Below are 24,388 nucleotides of genomic sequence, written 5' to 3'. Positions count from 1 at the left end.
AGTTTTTAAAAAGGGGGATCGACATGATCCTTCCAATTATCGTCCCATTAGTCTTTTGGACATCTTACAAAAAAAATTTCAAGGCATCTTTTAAATCGAATGGAAACATGGATTGATGAGAATGAAATACTTACTAAGTTTCAAGCAGGCTTTAGACGGAACATAAGTACGATAGATCAGGTTTTTAGGTTTTGTTGCATTTGTTGGAAATATGTCTTTTTGTTAAAAGGACATATTTATGTAGCTTTTGTTGATCTTAGGGCAGCTTTTGATTTAGTTTTGCGGGATCGTTTATGGGATTGTTTGTTTGCATTAGGATTACCAACCTGTATACTCCAACAGATAGTAAGAGTACATGATAATAATTTTGCTAGAGTGCGTTGGGGCCCGAAAGGGGAACTAACTGAACCCATACCTATTAGACGTGGGGTCCGCCAAGGATGTTTGTTGGCTCCTACACTTTTTTCTTTATTTGTCAACGACCTCCCAGAAATTTTAGACAGGTGTAGTAATGACTCCCCAAAGCTGAATGGTGTGAGGGTTCCATCCCTTTTATTTGCGGACGATACAATCCTGATCTCGCAAACGCCCATGGGCCTTCAAACCCTTTTGAACACTTTTAAAACATACTGTGACTCAAAAGGTCTTGAAATAAATGCGAAAAAAAACAAATGTATGTCTATAAATCCACATAAAACCTTTAATGGGGAATTCTTTTTAAATAATCAAAGACTTGAACTGGTCACAAATTTTTCGTATCTGGGTGTTTCCCTAGATTCAAAAACCTCATGGAGTACACAAATTGAAAAGAGTAAAACTATATTTAATCAGAGCTCTTTACCAATTATAAAGCGCCATGGGGCAAGTTTAAGTAAGTCCATCTCACAAGCGCTAGAAGTTTACAAATTTAAGGCTCAATCTGGTGCTTTATATGGAGCGGAAATCTGGGGCATAAAAGCATGTAACATCTTTACGATTTGTGAAAATAACTTTTTTAGAAGGCTATTGCAACTGCCCAAACATACTCCACTTGTACCAATGTTTTTGGATTTAAATATGAAAAGAACGGATCATATTGCACTACTTAGGCCACTGTTGTTTTGGGTCAGACTCTGGAGTACTCCCGAACTCACAGACTATGGACAAGGTATCATAGAAGTCAAGAGTCTAGATGCTCATAATACAAATCCCTGGCTTAAACATGTTAATAATTGGTTCCATCGAATAGGCCTTGCTCATTTCTGGGATGATCCGTCTTGTTTGACACAAAGATGTAAGATCCAGGTTAAGAATAATTTTTGGTTCTACATAACTCACAATTACCAAAATAATCAGTCTTGTGGATCCATCACACGCAGTTTTCTTGATTTTAAGGATATTCCACTGTTTGAGGAATTTTTAAATGAGATACAACCAGCTCTAGCAAAAAGCCTGTACTTAAAATTTAGATATGGTATATTAAAAACAAAAGTAGTACTAGCTAAATGGGATAAGATCCTAGGGCAATCAAAAAGTACTAACTGTACATGTTGTGAACTAAATTTAAGAGAAGATGATATTCACATATTGTTTTTTTGTACTGCCTATGACCAAGCTAGGAATAGATGGATCAAACCCTTGTGTAAAGCCCTAGGTATTCGATCATACCAGGAAGTATTTAGGATTGTTAAAACTGACACTAGACGCCTTATAGTGTTTTGTGTAAGCAGATTCCTATTGAATGTTGGGTATACACGGAAAAACATGGCTCTTGATCTATAGTTAGCATACATGTGTACATTAGATGCAGGCTAGGCTGCCATGAGATATGCTGGAGATGAAAACTGTAAATATACTCGATTTTTAATTTATTATGCCATTTTAACAGGGATTACTTTTTATGTTCTAATTGTTGGAATGTATAACTTCTGCTTCCTATTGGTATGTGCATGTTCTGTGTATAATGTATTGTGTTATAATGTATCTTTTATGGCCAAAAAAGAGCCGAAATAAAGATTAAATGAAATATCGTCCAACAGCAGCATAATAACATCAAGGTCCAGCTCAGTTCTTCTCCTTGTAGAATAGACAAATACTTTATTACACAGAAAACATTGAATTTCGCTACTCATTTAATAATGCATGAATAACAGGTTCATAGGTGTGAGTCTTTGTGCTCTAGAGGCCTCTGCAGTCTAGGCCTCCACCTGACTCTATTGCCCCCCTTCAACTGGGCTGCCCTTTCCAAATTCAGATTTTAAGGTGGGTCTTTTGGTGGAGCTCTCACTCCAGCCCTCTATCCCTTGGGTTTGTATTAGTTTTAGTGTCTGTGGAGGAGGCCCGTTCACTCTCTCATCATGTTTGTAGCAGCAGTGCTGGGCTATGTTCATCTCTCCTGCAGCAGTGGGATCTCAGGGGCAAAAGGAAACCTTCAAGCGGCATGTGGCAGCCTTCTGTAGGGCTGCATGGCAGCCAGCAGTTCATGCGGTCCCTTGATGGATCGCTGCATTAGTAGAGACTTCTGTCTGTGGCCCCCTTCTGGGTAGCAGGCCACAGATTGTGGATTACTCCTGCACTCTGGGGATTATTTGACTCACAATGCAGCTCACATCCATACTCTGGTGAGTACCTGGTGCTTCTTTTTCAGAGCGACGTACACATGCTTGCAGATGACAGTTCTTCAGTGTGGCAAAAGTCATGTGCTATCTTTGACATACAGTACCTAGAGACAACAACCTTGAATCTTCATGAGGCACTGTAGTATATGGAGTGTGAGGTAAGTGAACGTACATTTGCTCATTTGCTTAACCACTTATTTACCTCCTTCAGCTTGTATTCATTCTATGTTAGAGTTTTTTCCTGAGTTCTGTATTCTATATTCTGTATGACTTGTCCTGGATGTAGAGTGTTAGGCATTCAGGATTACCCTGCCCATCCTGCTACATGTACTTCATTGTTCTGCTTGGAAAAAAAGCTTATGAACTTAATTGGATCAGATTGGTTATTTGTTGTAATCTCCCACCTGTGTGCCCCTCCCTTCCTACCCTCTCCTGCCCCTTCCTCCTCTGTCTGTGTTTTGGTTCGTCCTGCCTCCCTCTTTTCCTCCTCTCTTCCCTGCAGGTTGGTCTATCCCTCTATCCCTAGGGAGTGCAGTTTAGAACGTTCATGACTGGATGCTGTGGAGAGCCTTGTGGCTGTTGCAGAACTGCTGTAAACCCACATTATTCTTCATACTAGAGCCTCTTGGAGTTTATTATTACACTATTTGGCGACATCTGGTCTGCTGCACAGGGGAAAGCTGCAGTTATTCACCCCTGTCAACCTTCCAGCCATTTGTTTTCTTCCCACTTACCGTCTTCAGTTGAGTGCTGCTGTTGGTGGTGCCTTCCCCTTGGATTTCCTCATCTGATGCGGAAGTGCTGCTTTCTTCACCAGTGCCATTCTCGCTTGAGGAAAGAGTTTCCCAACACTGGTGTTTCCATATTTGGGATTTTGCCTTGGCACTTCACTGCGACGTGTTAGCTTCACTCGACTCCTCTCAGTCAGCTTTGCCATCCTCCTTAGGAGTTCCCGGTGTGCGTTCTCTTCCTTGCTTCATCGTCGCAGTATTCATCAAGTAGTGTGCCGGCTGCTATCAAGTTACATCCCGGTTTCTTCATTTCTCTGAAGAGCTTCACGGGGCTTGAGCCACATCTATGAGGAAGCAGTGTGCTAGCAGCGGCACCTGCGCTGAGACACCTTCACCCTTGGAAACGCCGTTGTCACTTCATTGCTGCATTGGTGTGGGAGCAGTGTACGGGCACCTGCGCTGAGATACTTTCTGTCAGCGTCCCTCAGCCGGTCAAAGCTGTGATTAGTGTTCCCGCCTCTGCACCTGCTCAGTGGCGTTGCCCATCTCTTTGCTACCCTCGGCTACGCTAGAGTGGTATTCCTGAGGCGTTTTCCTGAGGCGCTCTTTGAAGGTGTACAGAATGAAGCACCAAGTCACAGCCTTAACCACCAGTCAATTGCGCATCAGTTTCTACATGGTTCCTTTTGGCTTCCTTAGCGGTTTGCTCAAGTAAGTGTACAACCTAGAACTGGCCAACCTCCGACTGCCTGCAGTTTCATCTCCGTTTCCCACTGTATTTTGGCACTTTTTTTGCTCACGCTGATAGGCACAGCTTACAATTGTCTGCAGTGTTGTCTTATTCTTCAGTATATTGTTTCCTCGCGCCGACAGGCACAGCTCTATTGCTTTTTCTTATTATGACATGTTCCAATCTATTGGCTCCACTTTATGTTTATATTTTCATAGGTTTTGTTCCTTTGCCATTCCATTCTATACTTGGCTATTTCATTGTGCATTGTTGTGCTGTACTTTATTCCTTTTTGCAATAGTTATTTGAATTTTTTGGGGAAGAATAACGTGTTCATGGATAAAGTTGGCTTGTTATAAAACTATGTGCACAAGATCAAACTAAAAGCTGATGCTATTCCGGTTGCTCACAAGACCAGGTCAATACCCTTGTTGATGCCAGAACCTTTGAAAAGATAACTAGAAAAACAGGGCATAATTCAGGCCGTAGAAACTTCTGAATGGTTGGCACCCATTGTAATAACTTCTGAAAAAGAGAGCAAAGACATCCACATGTGTGTTGAACTAAGAAGTATTAATGCCAATATCTGAGTTGATAAGTACCCACTACCCAAAATTAATTACATGTTGTCTGTTATTAATGGTGCTAGGTACTTTTCTGTATTAGATCTCTCGTCGGCATACTACCAAGTGGGTTTACAACCGGACTCACAAACTCTCACAGCATTCACTACACCCTTTGGAACGTATAAGTTCTTGAGAATGGTGTTTGGTCCGGCTTCGGCCGCAGCGGCCTCCCAGAGAATCATGCAACACGTTTTGAAGGGGGTAGAGAAATGTATGTGTTTCCAAGAGGATATACTCATCTATGGTTCAAATGAAGAGGAGCGCAATTCCAATTTGAGGAAGGTGTGTAGCAAGCTTAGTGAAACTGGTTTACCATTAAGAGGAAGAAATGCAAAATTGGTGTAGCATCTGTAGATTTCCTTGGACACACTCTATCCAGTGAAGAGATGAAACCTAAAATGAACTTAATAGAATCGTTATTGGAGGCTCCCATTCCTGCCAATAAAGAAGTCAAATTCTTCCTAGGGTTAGCCGAGTATATGTCCAAATTCATTAAGAATTTTTCTGAGCTGTTGCAACCCATTAGAGACCCGCTGAAGAAGGAGACTGTGCGTTTGTGAAAATAAAAAAAACTATTGCTGCAGCACCCTGCATTGGCAATTTTGACAGTATCAAAGACACGATTCTTACTACTAATGCCAGTGATAGAGGTATTGGTGTCACACTTTCACAAATACAAGGGGGGAAAGAAAAAGTCATAGCTTTTGCTTCAAGGACACTCAAAGAAGCAGAAGTTAATTATTCTACAATAGAAAAAGAGGCATTGTCGTGCATTTGGGCTACCAGCCATTTAAACATTTTCTTGTGGGGCATACCATGTACACTAAGGTCTGACCATAAACCTCTAGTTTCTTTATTTTCTACCAAAGACATTGAAAAAACCATACCCAGAATTGGTAAATGGCTAGTTTCCTTACAAAGCTTCAATTTCGAAATAGAACATGTCCCTGGCAGCAAAAATCTCTAATCGCAGATTGTCTTTCCCGTCTTACCATTAATAAGCATACTGAGGAAATGGTGGACGATTTTGAGGTACTACATGTGACTATTCCTGCCATTCTAGAGGAAGAATGGAAAAAACCCATGTCAGGGGATGTTACCCTCAAACAGAAAACATCAGAATAGGTTGGCCCAAGAAATGCGGTGACCTTTCACACAATCTACAATCATTTTGGAATGTCCAAGATTAATTATCCATTGTGGGATCCAATGTGTATAGATCAGCCAAAATAATTCCTCCTGAAAAACTCAGAAAGCGCATCTGCGAGTTGGCTCACGAAGGTCACCCAGGAAGGAACCTTACAAAGAGCAAGCTGCGGTCAGGGTATTGGTTTCCAGGTATGGACACCTTCATAGAGGATCTGGTCAAGGGGTGCCATGCTTGCGGCATTAGCGCCAAAACCAAAAGCACAAGGAAAGTACTGTTGGAACCTGTGCAAATCCCCATTAAAGCCTGGGAAAAACTAGGCTTAGACATCATTGGAACTCTACAAATTTCAGGTCTACAAGAGAGATTCATTATAGTTTTGGTAGACTATTTCCCCTAATAGATTACTCTCAAATTTGTTAATAGGGTGGACACCAAAACCATAATACGCTTCTTGTCTGATGTATTTGTGAGTGAAGGTTGTCCACACATGCTCATAACTGACAACGGGGTCCAATTGGTCTCTGAGGAAATGAAGATATTTCTTGCCAGTCTTGCTATAAAACAAATTTCTACCCCTTTGTACTGCCCACGTGCCAATGGGTTGGTGGAACGCTGCAATAGGATGATCAAAGATACATTACAACTAGCTATGGTAGCTCAGAAATCCATTGTCCAAACGATCAAATACATGATATGGTCGTATGTTACCACACCCAACAGTATTACAGGTTATTCGCCCTTTTGTCTTCTAAGAGGACGCAAGCCTGGCTCTATACTCACTCCTAATTGGTTATTTGAAGACAATTCATTTGAATGGGATGGTCAAAAAACCAAGGAGAAGATTGTAAGCCATCAAATGAGATACAAGCAGGATTACGATCGTAGATGGGGAGTCAAACCACGTGAGTGGACAGTAGGCCAACGAGTCTTGGTTAAGAAACCAGTTAACTCAGACAAGTACAATAAGTATTATGGCCCTGTAAAGATAAGCGATGTCAAGAAAAATGTGGTCTCCGTGGGTGATGGCAGAATGTGGAGCATGGACAGATTGGTTCCATATGCAGAACAGAACAGGCATTTCATGTCTGATAGGGGTTTTAAACAGAATTTCACACATGCCTGTCGCCAAACGTAGTGACAGAATTGTAAGGCCACCTAAATGGCAAAAAGACTATGTAATGAAATGATGTTGCTCTTTTCTCTGCATCTTTTTTATCTCCCCCTCCCTTGGCTCATCTTTTCGGTCCCTTCCCTACTTCGCTCTCCCTCTTCCTGCCCTCCTCTCCGTTCCCTTCCGCCGCTGTCTCCTTACTGTTGGAAAGGAGATGTGTGGTAAATCTCCCACCTGTGTGCCCCTCCCTTCCTACCCTCTCCTGCCCCTTCCTCCTCTGTCTGTGTTTTAGTTCGGCCTGCCTCCCTTTTTTCCCCCTCTCTTCCCTGCAGGTTGGTCTAGCGCTCTATCCCTAGGGAGTGCAGTTTAGAACGTTCATGACTGGATGCTGTGGAGCACCTTGTGGCTGTTGGAGAACTGCTGTTAATAAACCCACGTTATTCTTCAGACTATCGCCTCGTGGAGTTTATTACTACACTATCACAGCTTTACTACATTGATTTGGCAACGAGGACTCGGATAATCTTTTCCCGCAACTGGATTTTTTTTTCTGAACTATAAAGAAAAAAATGCGCAGCGGAATTACACAGACTCGACATCTATGAGCCTACTTTGATGAAATACATCTCTGATGGAATAATTTTACTCACGGAAGTTACATTTGGTGAGTTTTTATTTTATTTCTTTATGTGAGTCTTAACAAGCATCAAATTATATATTTTAAGATATATTTTAGTAAGCTTGTGCCACTCACCAATGCTTCTTTTTGAAGCATCATCTTTGGCTCCAACGGTCAAGTTCCCTGGAAACGATACCACTCCAGTGCGTTCCCTCTCAGCGCGCTCTTGCTTCGCTAAGCTTCTTGGGAAGATCGTGACGTTTAAGGTCATGCAACGCAACCTTTACGCGGCGTACGTGCCGCCATTTTGTTTTACAATCATTTCTACCTCACAAGTCTACCGATCCACAGGCGTTTTTAATTTCCAACAAAAGTAAGTTATTTTTCTTACTATTTTCATACAAACTATTTATATATTAAATGGATAAAAAGAAAACAGGCAGTGTCCCTCACAAACAACCAGACTCCCTAAGTAGTCCAACCAATTTAGAGCAAGTAATTGCAAGTTCTATATAATGCACTTGAATAAAAGTTATTCAGATGTTACCACTGTCCAGGGGAGCCACCGATTTAGATTTGGTTCTTCAACTATCATTCAATTAAAAGTGGAAACTCGAAAATCGCTGCAGCCGAAGACCTATTCCCCTTCGTCCTTTGGCATTAAAATCTCGGGGGTTGACCTCCCGTCTTTTTAGCGATAATACCACCAATCGTTTAGAAGGTAGTCGGCCTCCCTGCTCCTCCTGGTACAGCGTCTCCGGTTTGGTTCCGTAAATTATTTTATTTTTTTCGATCCGATTTACGGAAACAAACCGGAGGCGCTGTACCAGGAGGAGCAGGGAGGCCGACTACATTCTAAACGATTGGTGGCATTATCGCTAAAAAGACGGGAGGTCAACCCCCGAGATTTTAATGCCAAAGGACGAAGGGCAATAGGTCTTCGGCTGCAGCGATTTTCGAGTTTCCACTTTCAATTGAATGACAGTTGAAGAACCAAATCTAAATCGGTGGCTCCCCTGGACAGTGGTAACATCTGAATAACTTTTATTCAAGTGCATGTGAACACGTACCCAGAATAACTGAAGCCTGGGACGCCATTGCATTTGTATATCCATATTAGGATCTCGAAACATTAATAACTCTGAGGAAATCCAGAGTCCTAACATTTGAGAATCTGTCCTGAAGAAGGTGCATATATCCCCAAAAAAACGAAACGCCGCGTCGACACTTGTTCTATTGAACATTTTTTAATGATTTTGTGCAAAAATTTCTTTAAAACTTTTTTAGTATTTGTGTATATTATTCAATGATCAATTTCTATGTAATTCATGATTTTAATGTACCGATAATATGTTAATTGTTTATACAACTTTATGAAATGAAATAAAATATGTGTATGCTCTGTTTTAAACAAACTCTTGATAATAGTTCTTGACTCGTTGAAAAACGTATTGCATAAATGATTTTAACACTGTCAAAACTAGCATAGTTCACTTCCGCTGTTTCTAGGTTGCTAAATAGTAAGGGTTCTATTATAGAACTTGCAATTACTTGCTCTAAATTGGTTGGACTACTTAGGGAGTCTGGTTGTTTGTGAGGGACACTGCCTGTTTTCTTTTTGTACTTCCCCTGGTCCCAGACCGATATAGCAAGGGGGCCTCCTTTATTTTTTCTGTCTTATATTAAATGGATACCAGTTCCAGTACTAGTGGAAGAACAACTACCTCTTCTAACTCTAATTCGGGCATTCATTTAAGCAATCCGAAAGAGTTTCTCACTGGACCTGGTGAACCCATTATTAAATGGGTAGAGTGGAAGGAATATGTTTTAAATTATATAGCAGCAGAAGAAGATAATACTGGAATTTTAACTCCTGAAAGGAAAAAAGAATTATTTTTCATTGTTTGGGTCCAGAAGGTTTGAGAGTTTATAATCAAATGCAAAAACCTGAAAGATCTGGTGATATAGAGGTTTTTAAAGCTGCTATTCTTTTTTTTTTTTTAAACATATTTTATTGGCTTTTACACGTTACATACAACACTTGACATTTCGCTTTTAATATAGAACACATGCCATATATTCTTCGCAGTGTACCTTTCTGTCTCATACATCAGGCAGAATGCAGTTATCCTTTGCTGCAGTTAGTGATACTTCAACACATTGGGCCACGGGTGCTCCTGAACATCAACCTAAGGGAAGAGGGACATCTTTATGTTTTTCATATGTAGCCGTTTCCCATCATGCCTGTTGATAGCTATCTAGGGTCCATGGCTCTCCCTTTGGCAAATACCTCTGCCTGGGTCACTGTATCATTAGCACTTCAAGGCATTCCCTTCACGGACTACATTCAATATCAGACAGTTCTTGCGGGGGGTCGCACAGCTGGCCCCTATAGTCATTCCATTTCCCCCATATTCTAGTCCATTTTTTGGGGCATCCTCGGTGAACATATACCGCCTTTTCTGCCAACATAGCTATGTCCATGTCTTTTCCCCACTGAGTGCATGTGGGTGTCACACCCGATCCCCAATTCCTGGCAATGTTCCGTTTAGCAAGGGCTATACCCAAAGTTGCCCATGTCTGCAGTCCCTGATTCATGTCCGTGGGCGACCAAATATTCAATAAACAACACCTGGGTTCTCTTAAAAATTCAACACCACTTGCTTCCGATATTTCAGAGAGTATACGGCCCCAGTATGATTGGATCCTGGGACAGTCCCATAGGGTATGGAAGAATGTGCCCGGGAGGCCGCAGCCTCGCAGGCAGATAGGTTCCGGGATGCGGCCCAGCCGGTGTAGGAGTGTGCGGGAGTAGTATATTCTGTGTAATATTTTCAATTGCACTAATTTGAGTCGTGATGGGATGGAAGCCTCCCTGGCAGATGCCAGCGCGTACAGCCGATCCTCATCCTCTGTCCCCTAGTTCAATTTCTCATTTGCTCTGAAGGACAGCTGTGGGGTCAGGCATGTTATTGATAAGCTTGCGATATGTAAGGGAGATCGCTTTTTTCTCTAGACAGTCAGTAAGGAGTCTGTCCTCCAGGGGGGAGGATTCAATCAGTTGTGTGCCCGACGGAATTGCCCCTTGTAGTGCATGCTTGATTTGCGCATAGCGATAGTGTTCGGTGTCTGCCTTCCCGTATTTTTCTTTAAGGGCTGCGAAAGTGATTACTTCACCCCTGTTCCATAAATCCCCGATTTTAGATATCCCAATTAAGTCCCACTGCCGGAAACCCTTTGTGTTTGCCAGTGTACCCAGACGCCGCGTGTCCCAAAGTGGCGTGGCGAGCGTGAGCACTCCCTCACATCCCAGGGCTCTCTGTGCTACATCGTGTGAGGTGTTGGGCCTGTAAAAGCGTGGCATCGTTTGTTCATGTATAGCGCCCGCATGAGTCGGTCAGGTGGCAGCACAGTTCGGTCAAGGCGGAAGGCTGGGTCAAGTTGTGGGGCGTGCAACCATTGATTAACCACTATTAATTGTGCCGCCCAGTAATACAATTTAACACTCGGCAGGGCGATCCTGCCGTCATACCAGGACCGTATTAATTTGGAGTGTGCTATACGGGCTGGCTTTCCATCCCACAGTAGTGCTGAGATTTCCGTGTCTATGGACTTAAAATAGGTGAGAGGGACCGGAAAGGGTGTGTTTTGCAATGCGTAAAGAAATCTAGGGAGGGATAGCATCTTAAATAACGCGGCCCTTCCCAGCAATGTAAGTGGTAACGAGCGCCAGTGTGTGACATCAGATTTTAGCCTCAGTAGGGGTTTCAGCAAGTTTTCTGTCATGAATAATGATTCCAGTGGCGTGACATAGATTCCTAGGTATTTGAATCCCCCGGTGACCATCTGTAGGGTGCAGTCAGGGGGCAGCGTCGGTGTGTTACCTTTTAGGATATAAAGAAGTGACTTGGTCCAATTAATTGTGTAACCTGATACCTCACCGTAGGCCCTGAGTAGGTCCATCAAAGCCGCCAGGGATTGGGCGGGGGACATCAAATAAATCAAGACATCGTCCGCATAGAGGGAGATGCGATCTTCCCATCCAGTCCCCCATGTGATTCCTCTAATTACGGAGTCTACTCGCACCTGCACCTCCAGGGGTTCTAGAATAAGCGCGAAGAGGAGCGGGGATAGAGGGCATCCCTGCCTCGTTCCTCGTCCCAGTGTGAATGTGCGGGAAGTGTGGCCATTGGCTACTACCTGCGCCGTCGGTTTGGTGTAGAGAAGTTTGACCCAATTGCAAAATTTAGGGCCGAATCCCATTTTTCTGAGGACCGCAAATAGGAATGGCCATTCGACCAGGTCGAAAGCCATGGTGGCGTCAAGAGAGAGGATGGCCGCGTCTTCCCGTAGCATGGGAATACGGTGCAGGACCCCATTGACGCGCCGCAGATTAAGTGAGGTATTCCTACCAGGCATAAAGCAGTCTTCTTCCGTCTTCCCACCCCGTGCAGTGTATACAGTCTCATAATATGTGGCCAGTTCTTCTACAATTTCCGGGGGGGCAGTCGTGCGTGTGCCATCTAAGCGTTCTAGTGTGGCAATCCATCTATTGGCTCTTTCCTTACGTTCAATCCATGCGAGCATCTTACCAGTCTTGTCACCCAACTCATAGACCCTATGCAGTGTGTCAGTTAGTTTTGTTCTGGTCATGTCCTCTACGTATGCTTTGTATTCCCGTACTGCCAATGTTAATGTGTGCGCTTTGTCTTCCGAGTTAACTGAGGCATGGGCCAATTCTGCTGTTTGGACTGCCGTTTCCAGTGCCTCCACAGCCGCCCGTTGTTCTTTTTTGTGCCTGGTAATGGTAGAAATGGCCTGTCCTCTGAGTACTACCTTGTATGCTTCCCATAGAACTGAGGGCGAATCTACGGAGTCTGGGTTTTCCTCAAAGTAATGCGTGGTGCAAGTTTTTAGAGCTTTCAAAATAGCCCTATTTTTAAGATAACCGGGGTAAATCGGAAATATTCTTCGTCGTCTAGTGGGGTGTGCCGTGTAGGTGAGGTGCAGCGGGGAGTGGTCTGATATTCCTCTGGGGAGGAGCTCTAGGGCCGTGATCTTTTCCGGGGGGATCGCCAGGGTTAGTATGTAGTCTATTCTAGAGAGACTGTTGTGGGCCCCTGAATGGAAAGTGTAGTGACGGTCATGGGGATGTTTAAGTCGCCACATGTCCACCAATCCTATTGCTTCTAGGAAGTCGGCAAACAGTTGGTCAGATCTAGTGGATCCACGAGGAGGTTGCCGGTTAATTGCTGCATTCGATACTGCATTGAAATCCCCTCCAATGATCAGTTCGCCTTCTGGGAGTTCAAGCAGGAGTTTACCCAGGTCTTGGAATGCCCCTTGGTGTAGCGTGGGGGGAATGTATACTGAAAGTATATTATAGGGTCGTCCCTCCCATTGACAATGGATCGCCGCAAACCGCCCTTGGTCATCTGCCCATGTGCGTTGAATGAGGAGTGGGGCGTTTTTTTGGGCCAGAATTCCCACCCCACGGGAACCCGCCGAGAATTCGGCGTGTGCGACCATCTTGAAGCCCCAGCGATTAAGGGCCTTGGAGGTAGTCCCTACTAGATGTGTTTCCTGTAGCAGAGCTAATGTGGGCGACTTCCTCTTGAGATATTGGAGGACTAGTCCTCTTTTAATCTTATGGACTAGGCCATTGACATTCCACGATAGTACTGTGAGTGTTGGGCCAACTAGTGGTTGTGATTGGGGGCTCAGTGTGTAATCAGCCATGATCATCGGTAAGCAGGTGTCGCAGTGTCAGCGGATTCAGGATGCGGACCGAGGTCCGAGGTGCGTGGTAGTGTAGAACATACTCCCGTGTGCCTAGCAGTGTGCCTGTGGGGCGGGTGACACGGTGAAGGAATCGTGACCGGAAGCTCCCGGGTGGTCGCTCCGGCCAGGCCATCGAGCCTAAGTGCATGAAGAAGAGACCGTGTATGTGTTGCGTGTGTCCGTAAGTAGCCAACCAATTTAGAAATAGACTATTAAAACAAAAACTAAACAAGGTAAAAACATTAAGAACCCCTACCCCCCTCCCTGCCTCCCTGCCCGGCGGACAATGAACCTTCCACCTCCCCAACTGAGCAGAGCGCTTACAGTCCCAACACATGAAATTTGTTCGTGGGGGTGAGACTTCTGTGGCCGTTGTCGTTCCCCCCTCTCTGTAGATACTCGTGCAGTGCTAGTCTTAACCGTATAGTCATACCTGCATGGGTCTTGCCCCGTTGATTCATAGTTCCACCATATTCGGCCCTCCGCAAGTGGCCCTCCGCCTCACCTTCACACTGGATGTCCAGCACTTGCCAACAGATTGGTGAGGGGATTGGTGTCTGTCGTGAAAATCAAAGGGTGAGAGATTTTGGTGACCCCAACGGAGATTGTAGTGCGACGTCCCCTGCTCATTCTGCTTCGTTGTTAGGTTGAGGGCTCCTCTCTCCAGGGCTGCGCTGCGGATTTCGGTTCTTCGGGTTTCTCGCCGGTCTCCATCCCTCCAACCACTCCTGAGTCGCTTGTGGCGTGTTAAAGAACCACGTTTTGCCTTCGGATTCAACACGTAGCTTTGCTGGGAAAATCATTGAGTATTTGAGTTCTCGAGCACGCAATTCTTTCTTTACCTCCGTGAAGCTGCGACGTTGTTGAGCCACTGCCGCTGTGTAATCCGGGTAGAAGTGGATCTCCGAGTTGTCAATTTGGATAGGAGGTTGAGTGCGCGCTGCCTGTAAAATAGCGTCTCGGTCCCTGAAGTTGAAAATGCGTGCCAGGATAGGTCGCGGCGGGGCCCCGGGCTTTGGCTGACCCCCAGGGACTCGATGGGCACGTTCCACCAAGAAATACTTCGAGAGTCCTTTAGGTTGGAGCTGCTTAGTAACAAGGTCCTCAACATATAGGTCCAGGGCCGGGCCGCGTTCTGATTCTGGAACGCCAATCAGGCGTACATTATTTCGCCTCGAGCAGCCTTCCTGATCATCCAGTTTCGCTTTTAGCATGAGGTTGTCGTCCTCCAGCCGTTGGACTCTGCGCTTTAACGCCGACGTGTCTCCCTCAAGGTCCTTAGTTGTCTTCTCGACCGACTCCAGGCGGTCAGACATTTTAGAGAAGTCAGCGCGAATCAGGGAGATGTCCGTTGAGATGGTGCCCATTGAGGATTGCATTGTCTTTAGGGCCGCCATGACGTCGTGGAGAGTGATCTTTTCTGTGTTGTTTTCCCTCTACCCCGGAGTGGGGTGGTGTTCGTGCGGAGTCTCCCCTCGCAGCGTCCGGTGGGTCCTTATTATAGGCGTACTTCTCCAGTTTCAAAGTCTGCTGACCCCTCATACCCCTGCCACTCATAGCCGCCGACGTCGTTTGTGGTGTGCAGGAAGTCGTTTGGGGTGCACCGCGGAGTGAATCCCAAATTGGGTCTGGCGGGCTATTACGCTGTCTGCCTCGTTGTGTGGTCTTCTCGCAGCCTCTGCCTGCTTGTAGTTGCAATCCCCCAACTAGCTCGGCGCTTCGGTGGTCGTGAATACCTGGGGCGATCGAGGGCCGCTGCGGATGGTTTGAGAACCAGATCGTCCCCTTCCACTGCCAATGGGGACCCTAGGATCTGCCTGCCGTCGTGGGCCAGCCGAGCTGTATTAAGGGGACACTTTTACCCCTGCTCCTGTCGTTTTTGTTCTGCCTTGGATAGTCTATGCAAGCGGCCCGCGAAATGCGTGAGCTTTGGCAGGCCGTCGGGCGCGAGCCGCTTTTGTCCCAGCGAGTCTCCGGAGCAGGAGCTTACCGCGGCTGGGCAGTGGGGCCTTCGCGCTGTGCGGCGCTGTGGCGGTGGGGCCCGGTGAGGCTCCTTCACTCCCCAGTCCTTCTTGTCAGCATTCGTCACCGCCTGCAGCCCGGCTGAGCCCTCGAACCAGCGCGGGGGGGTCAGGTGGCACACGGGGACGTTGGCAGGTCCCGTAGGTGGGGCAGGAGTGCGTCTGGTCCTCCGATGGCGGTGTGGTGTGCACGCAGGGTGCGGCAGGCGGCGCAGGGTGCGGGGCACCTCGGGTCCAGTCCTCACGCAAGACCCCGGCTCTTGGCGCCAGAACAGGCCGCAGTCTTCCTCACGACGTAGCTGCTCCGGGGAACCTCGGATTTGGACGCTGGTAGAATCCACCTGCACCGGAGGACAAGGGGGCCACAATCCCGCCGTGCAGCAACTGCTTAAGGTACGGATAGGTGAGAGGATTTTAAGAGGAGGACTCGTCAGTCACAGAGCTCTCTCAGAGTGCGGCCATCTTGGCTGGTGGCTAGCCACGCCCCCTAAAGCTGCTATTCTTGATTTGATTGAACATTAATCACCGACAGTTTGCATCGGTGTAACCAGACGTGCTTTCTTCAAAAGGAAGCAATTACAACATGAATCTGTGGAAGAGTATGTTTCTTCATTAAAAACTTTAGCTGCATCTTGCAAGTTTGGTGCCTTACATGATGAGTTAATAGGAGACCAAGTAGTAATCTGCACAAAAAACAAAGGCATCCCAGATAGATTATGGATTGAAGGCAATTCTTGTTTAAAGGACGTCATCGCCTTAGTTAAAAAAAGCTGAACTATCTGACAGAAGCTCCACAGCTTTGTCTGAACAGAATGACTCTTCCACTACAGTTAATAAAATTTATGTATCTAAAAAAGGAAAAGATTCTTCTGGGAAAAAGTACAGTAAAAATAAAGCAGTCAATTCCAGAAATGTTTCTTAATCGAATGTGACTCAATATGATTCATCTACATTTGCATGTTATTGTTGGGGGAGCAAGAAACACAAAGCTAGCTTTGAGAATTGTCCAGCAAGAACAACCAAATGCTCAAATTGTGGGATTGTAGGACATTTTGCCAAAGCGTGCAGAAGAAAGTTAAAACAAAAACCCAAAGTTACAATTCTCACAGAAACTGATTCTAACTCATCTGATTATGACTCTGATACTAATTGTGAGCCAAATGTTACAGAGCAGAAAAAGTGCAAGTACGTTCTCAATATTGGTAGAACAGACAGCAGTAAGCCTGTTTGTATAGTAAAATTTGTTGGTGTTCCTTTACAGGTTGACCCTGATTCCGGTTCCCCATTTACTATAATTGCCAAAAGTGTTTGGGAATCGAATTTAGTTGGTGCTTGGGCTTACATTTAGAAACTACTGATGTTGTTCCTGAAAGTTTCACAGGTGATAAGATTGATATGTTGGGGTATCATTCACCTGTGTTTAATTTTAAAAACCATACAGCTGTTTTTAAACTTTACGTAGCTACTGATGGTCCATCTGTTTTGGGCTGGAAGGATCAAAGGGCTTTGCATATCATTCTTGATCCGAACAGTCCACAGCAGGTACTTGTTGCTTGTGAATGTGAAAGCACACAAAAATGGGTCCTAAAGGAGTTTCCCAATGTTTTTTTCTGGCAAAATTGGGAAACTCAAGGGATTTTCTCACCGTATCAGAGTTAAAAATAATTCCACACCCAAAATACATAAAGTAAGGAATGTTCCCATGATTGTCAAAGAAGAAGTGAGAAAAGAGCTACTCAAGATTCAGGAATCTGGCATTATTGAGCCTGTAGAATCTTCAGGATGGATTTCTCCATTAGTTATTGCTAGATGAGCCAATGGAAAAATGTGTCTATGTGTTGATTTAGGAAGTTTAAATGACAATATAATTGCGGATCAATTTACTCTGCCTAGGATAGATGAAATGTTAGCCCTTATTCGTGGAGCCCATTATTTCTCTCAGGGCCGGACTGAGAACTAAAACCGGCCCTGGCAAAGTGCTCAGCTGGCCCCCTGGGGGTGCGACCGAGCTCTTTGGCGGGGCCTGTTTTCGGACGATTTTGCAGCTATGCTGCAAAAAAGGCCCTGTAACAAAAACGGCCCCTAGGGCCCAAAACTGGCCCCAACCCTTGCGGCGCACCGGGGGATTGCCCGGTGCCCGCAACGGCCAGTCCGGGCCTGATTTCTCTACAATTGATTTATCTTCAGCGTATCACCAAATTTCTTTACACCATTCTAGTAGAGATTTAACAGCATTCTGTATCCTTTTTGATGTTTTCATTTTACCCACTTGCCGTTTGGTTTAGCATCCGCGGCTGTTGTCTTACAACGACTTATGACACAGCTTTTTGGTGATATTCCTGGTATAACATTTTTTCAAGATGACATATTAATTATGGGTCGTGATTCTCAACAGCATGATTCAAGACTTGGAAAAGTACTTTAAGTTCTTAATAACAAAGGCCTCACTGCTCAAATCTCCAAGTGCAAATTTTCTGACAATAAGGTAATCTATTTAGGTCATGAAATTAGTGAACAAGGGATTAGACCTAAAACTAAACTTGTTAGGGCTATTATTGATGCTCCTGCACCAAAATTAAAGGATGAGCTAAGATCATTCTTAGGGTTAGCCGAATTTTACTCCAAGTTTGTTAACAATTTTTCAGAGAAACTCATCCCATGAGAAATCTACTTAAGAACAAAGTCACATTTGAATGGTCTGAGGATTGTCAAGAAGCTCATTAAAAAAGCTGTTTGTTTTCACATCCAATCCTCAAGGTTTTGATCCTTGTGCTTCTACATTTGTTACTACTGATGCGAGCTCAAAAGGCTTGGGTTCTGTTTTGACTCAGTTTACAGATACTGAACAAGAAGTTGTTATCGCTTTTGCGTGTGTACCTCTAACTCCTACAGAAGAGAAGTATTCTATTATTGAAAGAGAAACATTAACAGTTGTGTGGGGTTTAGAACATTTTAGAAAATGTTTATAGGGGAAAAGATTTATTGTCAGAAGTGACCATAAACTCCATACTAAACTCCTTACCACCGATGGTCTTCACAGAGCAACTGCCAGGATTGCTAGACTTTCTATGCGTCTCCAGGATTATTTATTTGAAATACAGTAGGTCCCTGGAGCTAAGAATGTTATTGCTGATTGTCTCAGTAGACTTTCATTACCATTGACTGAAATTGAATCTAATAGTATTTCTCAAGAGCAATGGATGAAAGCTGATGATGAAGACATTCTTTTAGCTGATGTTAAATCCATGGTCATTAATAGATGGAGCATCTCTTGCAAAAAAGATATTTGTGATAATTTAAGAGGATTCTGGGAAGTCAGAGATGAACTTTCTGTCAGTGATCATTTACTGTTAAGGACTGACAAAGTTATTCCTCCTGCTTTTTTAAGAAAGTGAATCAAACATTAATCTCATGAAGGTCATCCTGGGATATATTGCACTAAATGTAGGGTTAGAGATCTTTATTGGTGGCCAGGAATTGATATTTCTGTTGAAACAATTGTAAGCTCTTGTGTAAATTGTGAAACTGCTGACAAATCCAAGATAACATGTAATCCACCTTTGGGTGTTGTTTGTTCTCCAAATGTACCCTGGGAAGAAGTGGCATTAGACATTATGGGCCTGATATCTTGGTTTGATAGTACAAGCAAGCACATTCTTGCTCTTGTTGATTTATTCTCCAGATGGTTTGAGCTTAAAGTTGGAGACAAAGTTCACACAAAAACTGTTATTGAATTTTAAGATTCTATTTTTATGCACAAAGGATTTCCAGCTTATGTATTAACAGACAATGGTGTGCAGTTCAAATCTAAAGATATGTTGAGTGTTCTTACTTCGAACGGTATCAAACAAAAATGTACACCTCTTTATCATCCCTCCAGCAATTGAACTCTTGTGAGGATAAACAGAGTTATTATAGACACTTTACAATTGTGTAGGAATTCAGTTGTCTTGGGAAAGTGAATTAAAGAAAATGTTGTGGGCTCATTGAATCACACCTCATTTCTCATTAGGAAAAATACCTTTTTCTCTCACGAGTTGCAGAGTTCCATTTTCCAAAATTAATCCTGGTTGGATGAAGCGGAATAGTATTTTGGTTTGTAATCTTAATTATGTCAAAACCACATTAACTAATTCACTTCAAAAGAATAAGTTATATTATGATACCAAACATGGTTCCAAAGCTGTTAATTTACAAGTGGGTCAATGGGTTTGCATCAAAAGTGCTAGAAAATACCCAAAGGGTATAGCAAATTTAGTCAACCAAAAAAGATTGTGAAAGTTCACCCTAATACTGTTACTTTAGATAATGGTGAAACTTGGCATATGAGTTGTTTAGCCTTGGCTCGTTCTGTTGTGACAAATAGTGTGCCATTTTCTTCTCAACAATTACTCTCTGGACGTAAGTCAACTTCTCGATATCCTTTTTGGTGCTATGAAGATACTTGTAAAAATGTTGATTACACTCCTGCAGTTGTTTCTAATGAGGTTAATGACAATGGAATGTATATGATGATGCATCTAGTCATTCTAGACCTTGTTCTAATGTTAAAATTTATTTTGGTAGAATTGTTAGAATACCTGAAAGGTAAAATTAATTTATTTGTTATTAATTTTTTTTGTTTTTTTATCTCTCTTTTAAGGGGAGGATATGTAGTATATGGAGTGTTAGGTAAGTGAAGGTACATTTGCTCATTTACTTATCCACTTGTCTACCTCCTTCAGCTTGTATTCATTCTATGTTTGAGTTTCTCCTGAGTTCTGTATTCTATATTCTGTATGACTGGGCTGGTTGTAGAATGTTAGGCATTCATGATTACCCTGCCCATCCTGCTACATGTACTTCATTGGTCTGCTTTGAAATAAAGTCTATGAACTTAATTGGATCAGATTGGTTATTACAGCGTTATGACAGGCACCCCCAGGGAACCTCTCAAGTCACTTAATCTTCAGGATTGTTCTGGACTCAACAACACACTAGGCAGTGCTGCGGGCATGCTGCTCACTTGTGGGGAACACAGAACCTCAGCAGACACTTGTCACTGATTTAATTGGGCCTACCACAGGGGCACACTGCTCCAAGCACCTTGCGGCTCTAATGGAGATAACTATATAGAAACTGATAAACGAAGTTGTTGACAAGGTAGCAGGAGAACATCTTGAGAGGGACAACGAAAGATCATGTGGTGGTCTATGTGCTGATGAGCACAGAAGTAATCCTCAAAATAGAAGTTTATGATAAGGGGAATGCCTTTTTGCTGCCTTTTTTCCTTACTCCTTGATTCATTAGGAAATGCACTGTTGAGTCATAAAGCATTTTGATACTTTGGTTCTCATTACAAGTGGCCTTCAAATTCCTACCTGTGTAGAGAAATTGGATTTCTGCCCCAAATCATTATTGTGAAGGAAGCATCCTACAAGAGGGAATGAGTAGCAGTGGGGTACCATCATGGGGCCCATTGGGCACCATGATTAAATAGTAAAATCAGTAGGATTAGGAAAGAACAGCAGGATAACACGTTCAGCATGATGGGACTCATAGAGTGCCATAGATAGCCCAGCAGGACTCGGGAGGATGGAGAGGTCACAAGACAGATCTTAGATGACAATGCATTTGTAAGGCACACTGAAGCCTGAAGAGTATCTTGACACTGAAATAACAGATGCTTGTTGTTACCCATCTCAGTGATACTCATTTTATTGACCTCGGCACGAAAAGCTGTGCGGCCGAAGTAAAATGAAAAGCTGAGGGGCCATGTTATAGAAACTTTGTCCCACGGCGTCCTACCGGCTTGTATGCAGCATGTCTAATGCTTTTCGGGTCATTTTAAACAAGTAATAGGGTTTAAACAAAAACAACCCTAGCCTACAAATATCTCTTTTAAAAATAAAAAAAGAGCAAAATAACTTTTTACTACTTATCTATATCTATATATATAAAAACGAAAGTATGTCTGTCTGTCTGTCTGTCTGTCTGTCTGTTTGCCCTTTATGCATAACTACACCATTCATCCGATCGCCATGAAACTTTGGGAAGTTGTTGAGTACACTGCCGCAAAGGTTTCTGGTATAATTTTTTTTAAATATCGGCTCCCCAGGGCCCTCATAATCTTTCAAATACTGATGTACACACCAGACGAAAAAACAACAAATCGTGTATCCACAAGCACTCGAATATATAAATAGAATTAAAACACCATTCATCCGATCGCCATGAAACTTTGGGAAGTTGTTGAGTACACTCCCGCAAAGGTTTCTGTCATATATTTTCTTTTAAATATCGCCCCCCCCCCCAGGGCCCTCATAATCTTTCGAATACTAATGTACACACAAGACGGAAAAACAAAAAATTGTGTATCCACAAGCACTCAAATAAATAAATAGAATTAAAACAGCATTCATCAGATCGCCAGAAAACTTTGGGAAGTTGTTCAGTACACTCCCACGAAGGTTTCTGGCATAATTTATTTTTAAATATCGGCCCCCCCAGGGCCCTCATAATCTTTAGAATACTGATGTACACACCAGACGGAAAAACAAAAAATCGTGTATCCACAAGCACTCGAATAAACAAATAGAATTAAAACGACACTTTGAAATGTTTTCCATATTAAAATGAATAAGTTTCAATAAAAATGACACAATGTAAATTGAATGTTATCATAACGAGTTTCATTGAATTTCCTTTCTTCGGAGATCGCAGCAACACGCGACGGGTAAGCTAGTATGTAATAAAACATAGAACACAGCATTTTGCCTGAAACAGAGTTCTGTATTTCACATTGCCTGTAAATATGGCTCCAGGTGTCTCCTTTCTTTTTTTTTTTAACAAGAAAGTCACAATTTCTAAATTAGGAGTTACCATAATCCTCAAGCCACATATGGAATTATATCCTTTAAAGGCATGTTTAAGTCACTCTAGTATTTGTGGAATTGGAGGTGACTAATCTAACACTCCGAAGGATCGGGACAATGTTTTTACAAAACACTATAATAGTTGTGTTTTTTAAAAGAGGAATAAGTAAACTGAATTTAGTGATGACAATCTGTGAATGTCTAAAGATTGTTTTTTGACTGGAGGAACCAGAGCACTGACCTGCAAGAACGTACACAGTTTCCATGCATTCATTTCTGTGCAACATCTTAATGATAAACCGACTGCCATTAGAATATCTCTGTTTGTGATAAGGTCACGGACTGGAGTCCTCCTTCACTGTTGATTAAGCTACGTTTTAAAAAGATCTGAGCAGCGCCTACTCTGACATTGGCATATGATTAAGACTCGTCAAAAGTCGAAATACGTTATGCTGCTGGAATGTTGGTTCAAGGATACCTGCGTTCCAAGCTGGAGTGGTTTTGTGCAGGAAGTGCCACCTTCTTAGGCAACAAAAATCCTTAGAGGGTTTGTCCTCTTACTATGGGTGCTACAGAAAGCAGCATACTGAGAATGAGGAAAAATACTATGTCAAATAAAGAGTATTTGCTCTATTGCGCCTCAATTGGTAAGGGGTACAAGTTGTACACATTGATTTACGACGACTCGCGCATGGCCACACAAGGTGGCCTTGCATGGCTTAGTATCTCTCATTGAATCGCTTGTGTTCCCTTGCACCGTCTGACGGGTGACGTAATGCCAGCACAAGTGTGTCAAAAATCTGGGCCGTGATTTCAAGAAAAACCTTTTGCTCATGGAGAGGAAGTGATCTAATTCAAACTATGTTGCATCATTAACCCATTCAGGCCAACGTCAACAAAGTACTGTGCAGTAAATCTAAAACTGGTCCATTACCACATTGTGTACTTCTGATATATTTGAAGGGCTTTTCACACAATTAAGAATACTATATGTAGCTGTGCAGATTATGAGTACATTTGTCAGGATTGTAGTGGCTGGATCCTTGCACAGTATGGGATGCTACTCATTCATCTGCACACACTACACCAAGGGAGACATGATTTTTGTATTTCTATATAATAGTGAATGTGATTAGGAATATGATGAGAATTATAACTAAATATGCCAGAATGGATGTAGAGGATTTAACCAAGTCCATAGAGAAATAGAAAAAATATATCAACATATCCCATCACGGAGGAGAGCGGCAAACTAAGAAAACAAATGGAGGAGTGATTGGAAAAACATAAGTCAGAAGAAGGTGTGGCAAAAAGAACTTACCCTCTACTCAACAGACAGAAGAAATAAACAAAGTAATCACACTATCAACAGAAGAGGTACATGATGAAAACAAAAATCTATTCATCAACTTATCAAACTACAAATTGAACAGACATGAATTATCTTTACTTAATAAAGGTCTCTCCTTTTGTCCGGAACAACATATAGATCCAGTGGAAACCAAAATAGACATCCACATTTCATAAGAAAAGTTACATTGATAAAATACTTCTCCAACAAGGAAACTAGACAGAGCAAATGTATCGCTGATGTATCGAAGGACAATGTAACAACAGAACAAATACGTGATATTAAACTGCTATTTGACCTCATGCATTATTTGAATGATGAAGACATGACAGAGACACAAATCATGGAACAATTGGAATGGGACACCAATGACCATATAGACAGTTCCTTAAAACCAGAATCTAAATTTTGTCCCATTTTCATGATCCAGTCATAAATGATCTTGAAAAAATGAATATAAAAAAGGCAACAAATATAGCAAAGAAAATCTCACAATATTGGAAAGAGCAGCCTTGAAAAAGGTATCCAAAAATCAATCAATAATTGTGAAACCGGCAGACAAAGTAGGCAATATTGAGATTTTAAACTAACAAGATTATTTAAAAGAAGCATACAGACAATTGGATGACTCTAACAACTATAAGAAACTGAAATATAATCCTATGGAACTAATGATGTCCGAACTTAATATCATGCAAAAGGGAAGGCATGATGAAAAACTACTGAATGATGATGAATATCAATTCCTAACAACTGCCCATCTGATTATGCCAACACTATACATTGTTCCAAAGATTATCATAACATTAAAATTTAG

This window comes from Lissotriton helveticus, chromosome 1_1 (genome assembly GCF_964261635.1).
Source record: "Lissotriton helveticus chromosome 1_1, aLisHel1.1, whole genome shotgun sequence".
NCBI classification, from domain to species: domain Eukaryota; kingdom Metazoa; phylum Chordata; class Amphibia; order Caudata; family Salamandridae; genus Lissotriton; species Lissotriton helveticus.
The sequence above is the reverse complement of the archived record's forward strand: the minus strand, read 5'-3'. Positions refer to the sequence as shown.